The 5324-nt window shown below is 33.8% G+C and overlaps 1 long non-coding RNA gene across 2 annotated transcripts; it reads right to left on the bottom strand.

Annotated features, from left to right (window-relative positions):
* Positions 1-804: 804 nt before the first annotated feature.
* LOC127874541 (uncharacterized) lies at positions 805-3027 on the bottom strand. Of its 2 annotated transcripts, XR_008046979.1 has the most exons (4): positions 2718-3027; positions 2467-2543; positions 1806-1898; positions 805-1398 (listed from the first exon to the last, which is right to left on the bottom strand). It is a non-coding gene; the product is annotated as an uncharacterized LOC127874541 (long non-coding RNA). The 2 variants fall into 2 exon arrangements; XR_008046980.1 differs by having other exon boundaries at positions 2467-3023.
* Between the last annotated feature and the right edge of the window lie 2297 nt (positions 3028-5324).

Here is a 5324-nt window from a genome sequence, read left to right as displayed (position 1 = left end):
TTGTAAGAATCTAGAACATAAACTTTAGTCTGTCCTGAAAATATATCAAATTAACCAAATGTTACATTATTGAATACTGAAGTAATCGTGTAATGATTAACCAATTTATGTTTAACTGAACTTAATTCTTATTAAAGCATACATGTTATGTTGAAATATAATATTTCTTTGTTTTATTTATTGTCTTTAAATAAATATAATGATTGATATTTCTGCCTGATTATTGAATTTGGTCCATTTTTTAATGAATGACAAAGAAAATAAATAAGAGCACATGCTTTAAAATGGGTTTTACTTCTTTGTTTTTCAGACTTGAAAAGGATTAGTCGACAGATCTGTAACGCTTTTAAGGTTCGAAGCTGTGTAAGAACTACATGAACACCATCAAACCACACGGAAGGTGATATGTGGCAAGTTAAAAATCAAAACCACGGTGACAGAGACAGGGACCCCCGCTTCATTCTGTGATGTTTATGGAAAGCTATTTCAACTAACTACGCAAACATACCATTTAACATGTATTTTTGCATAAGCAAAACAAAGTGTGTGTATTGATATGTGTGTATATTTATCGGTTTTGTATCTATGTTATTACTAAAATTGATTAGATGAATATAAAATCTGATAATGTGTGTTAATAAAACAGGTGTTTCATAACAAATAATTTAAATCCAATGATGCGTGTTTGTGGTCTATTCCAATATCATCTCCATTTGAACATCTTCGAATCCAATAATGCTTGTTTGTGGTCTATTCCAATATAATCTCCATGAATATCTTCAGTATATCAAAATAAACACGTCATTAATAATACCATTACTTTATAACTAGCATGCACATGTAACAATAGAAATTAAAGCGCCAAATACATAAAGAAGTACATTAGTATTCACAAAGAAATTGTAATCAGTCAATTTATGAATTTGCAAATCTTGCTATTCAAACATATGAATGCTTCAATTAAGTCATAACAAATGATCATCGCCAAAACGTCTTGACTTGTGGGGGTCATTATGCCAACAAACATATTGAATTGCATCAATACTTAATTTACTCAAATTCAAATGAAAGCTGAATAACTGACAATAGTTTGAGATGTTTAATGAAAATACTCATTCGCCCCGGTCATGAAAGGGCGCTGCAAGATCTTGTTACCACTGCACCAAGTAATTAACATTAAATCATATAATGTTGTTCAATTTGTTGAAATGTCAAATTTTTATGTAATGTTTACTTTGATTGTTTTCTTTCCCTGCAATACTTGCACCATCTGGTAATAAATCAAACAGTCATTTAAACTTTGGAACATTTACTATACATGTTTGTATATGACAACTTTTCATTGATCAAGATATCAGTACGTCTCTTGAAGGTGCTTCCAAAAATACTTTAATCTCCCTGAAAAAAAACAAAATACAACTGATATAAACTGTTAAACTTAAAAAATAGCATGTGTGATATATCAGATAGCTCAATAGGATTTACATACAAATACATGATTTTCCAGAAAAAAATGTCATTGATCCTAGTGTCTATTTGTTTAAAAATGCTTATGATCTCTTTATGCTTATTTATTAAATTCGTTACAGTCAAAAATGCCTACACATTCCTGCTAAAAAACACACAACTAACACTTATTGTAGTTTTGTTGCAATAATATTCACATGACATCTTGCACAAACAATCCTTACGATTTTGTGTATTAAACAAGTGCATTAGTCGGCAGTAACAATTCACTGAAAATTCAACATTTTGTAACAATAAATTTTATAGAAACAAACAAGAAAAAGTTTGCCCAACGGAACTTTTTTCCTGTCCGTGCGTGGGTGGCTTTGTGTTAGGAGATCCCCGACCGTTTTTTTGACCTCTCTGCCACACTGTTCGCAAACAAAGGCATTCTAAAAGTAAACAAAATATGAATATAAGTTATCGACAATCATGATAATTTATAGTTACATGAACGTAGGATTATCATAGTTAAGGCGCGCAAAACACTAACAACAATGTTTATTGACCAACTTTTGTTATTCAGACAGACTTTAACTGTAATTGACGTTAATGTCAATCTTTCGAATATCTAGTTTAGTTTGTATACCACACATAGCATTTAAAAAATTTGTCCCACACATAGCATCATTACATTTTCATACACACACTCCGAATCAGATGCATTTGCGCAAATATACAATGTATGTAGCTTCTCTATGAAGAATTACAATGTCCGCCCTATTTTTTAAACCCTCGACAATATTGTAATCTACGTTTTTGTTGATCGAATAAAAAATATACCAAACATAGCATTTCACTTCGTGTGTTTTCAAGCACGCGGTTGCACTTTTTTGAAAAATTACTTAATTAATTTAGCGCAAACTTACCAAAGTTGTGTCTTTTGACAATGACCGGGCACTCGTCTTTGTTTTTTTGAAAATGGTTTTGAAATAATGATGAAATTATCAAAAAGGTTACCTGAAGCGACGTTTTGTTTACATCCGATTGTCCCACACATAGCCGAAAAAGTCACGTGGTTCAGGCACCTTGGATATCTACAATATCAGATAATAAAGTTTGGTCATGTTGAAATGATACTCAAATGTGATTTACCACCTTTAAATTTAAATGTAATGCATGGCTTAGACAGTGAAAGAAAAACACTATGTGAAATGATTATGAAATCGAGTATTTGACTGTGCAGATTGTTGTTTGAAAAAGTTTGGTACCTGAGTACATGCCGAACCAATCGCGTGTTTGTTCCTCAATGGCAATCGTCCAATAAATAATAGCACTTACTTGTTTTGTCATCATTTTTAATAAAAAGTGCGAGTAGCGGTCGGTGTTGACACTTGCTATGTACACACAAAACGGTGACGTCATTCGTTACTTGGATACATTTTGTGATGACGTCATCGAACGGGGAAGTCCCTGAATGAAGACAAATGTTTTACACGAAGAATGCTGATGCTTTATTCGAAATATAGTAACAATAATAATAAATAGAGAGAAGAATTTTAAAATATTTAAAAGCCGTAAATTTGATCTTTTTTTCTATTTTATCATTATGATCAATCAGGAGACGCTGGTTATTTACTTCCAAAATTTCCAGTTCCGGTTTCGGATATCAGGTTCGGTTGCGCGCGAAGATACCAAACTTTTCAAAACAACAACCTGTGTAGATCTACAGGCCTATACACGTGTTAACGTAATGCGAGCTGTCGAGCCGCCTACGGCGGCTCAGCGAGCTCGCTATTAAAAGTACATGTTCATGTGCAGATAAGAGGTGGGGTGTGCAAAGTTGCTTTTACAATCACAGTTAGCTGTTAAAAATATTTATCACTCAAAACTGAGTTCATTGGTTGTATTAATGTTTTTTCAAAGACGAATTGAAAATGCCTGATTTATCAGCTTGGTTTGGGTGTTTGGAATATAGATGGTACCAGCTTGCTAATTTGCAAAAAAACAAACAATATTTGTCGTCTATCGTCAACTGTTGTGCGCGTGTGCGAACATTTTTACTTCAACAATAAATCCTCTTAAACCTCTGGACCAATACTGATAAAACTTGTGTTTTTCTAAAATGTATATAGTAGGAACTTACAAAAATCATCTTCTTCATAACGGTAAACACTAGTAAATGCATTGATTGTTATTGTAATGTAATGTACACATGTACTCGCTTACAGCGCGAACGGCCCTTCCCAATCTGCACATTACCTAAATGCGTCTGAAATGCATTTTAGGGGCGATGTCTTCGAAGTTAAAAACGCAGGTCAATTCCTAATTTTTGAGAAACGGACCCTACCCATAACATTCATCTATTACAACTCTATAAATAATACCTTGTTATAGAAATATATAATAGACATTTGTTTTCAAATACTATCATCGATGATAAATTTATTATAATGATTTGATAAAATATCTTTGACGAAAGCTTGAATATGCAATATTTTCATCATGATGCAACAATAATTTTACGACCGTTTGACAGCTGTTTATGATATCGTTCATTAATCAACTTACGCGTCCAATGGAACTGGAATCTGTTCTTTATTCGTTTCGAGGGTGGTTAGAATAACGTTTAACTTTCAGGCTCGTAGGTTGCCTGTTGTCATGGTACGCAGCTGACGTACACATTGTCCGAAGAATTAAAAAAAAGAGAAGGTTCAAATCTACATAAAAAAATGACCCCTTAAAAGGGATATGGTGTGTAGTTTCTTGGCGACCAAGACTCCGACCACTGTTTCAGCATTCAACATCCAAAATAATAAAATTAGTAAATACCATTAATGTGGTTTCCGCTTATTTGTACTGGTAGTAAACTGTATTTAATCGTACAGTACTGTAATATCGTTTAGACATACCCCCCTTGAAAATGTGTGTCTGCCGCGATTATTCAAATTGGCTGGCATGCAATCTTCATTTCCTCCATATCCCAATATTTTGCTTTAATACCCACCGATCAACGACGAGATACGATTCAAAATGCATAACTGTCACATTAAGAATTTTGCAAAGACTGATGCACTTCAAAATAACACGGTAGGGTTATTTGTGCCATGTAAACAAGCGTTGCATTGAGAATCCAACAAAATGGTTTGTTCATTGTAATATAGGCTAAATAAGTGCAAGTGCAAGCAAATGGAGTCAATATTATTACATGTTCATGCAGTCTTATCGTGTTACACACCGTTTTCATACAAGTAAAATGCGATCAGTATGAATTTTATACAAATAAAAAATGAATGCACATGATTTTAAAAAGATTACAAACTTTTGAACAAATATAATGGTGTTTCCCAATCTTTTCCGCTGATAAGGTCGAGTGATGACGCGCACTTAGTTTTATCCAGTGTAAACATCTTTCCATGTCCACATTTGGCTTTTGAAAGGGTAAAAACGGTACACCACCATCATATGCGGTTTGTGGCAATAACGGCTGTCACTATTGCACGTTCCCCAACTGCATCTTTTTGTTGGCATTACGACGTTTTCAATGGAAAATATAGCGAACTTCTCAAATGTAAGTATCGGTTTAAATTTTCGCGCCAGCCTTTGTTTGTACCTACCGCGCGTGCTCAAATATCGGAAAAACCCAGACCGGAGAGTTCCGAATAACACTATTGGTGGTATATAGCCTCAACGAGACTGCCATTTTTATGAGTGAGAATTTTTCATTCTATGTGCAGAAAAATGGCGGAAAATCCACACCAACAAAAACGCCTGAAAAGGGGAAAACTTTTAGTCAAATACACAGTCGCTTGATGAATTTAAAAATGAAATTTAACTGCGATGGACAATCTTAGGACGGATCAGTGGATACCTTTGCT

Source organism: Dreissena polymorpha, chromosome 3, assembly GCF_020536995.1.
Source record: "Dreissena polymorpha isolate Duluth1 chromosome 3, UMN_Dpol_1.0, whole genome shotgun sequence".
Lineage (NCBI taxonomy): Eukaryota > Metazoa > Mollusca > Bivalvia > Myida > Dreissenidae > Dreissena > Dreissena polymorpha.
This window is presented reverse-complemented; position numbering and strand designations above follow the sequence as displayed.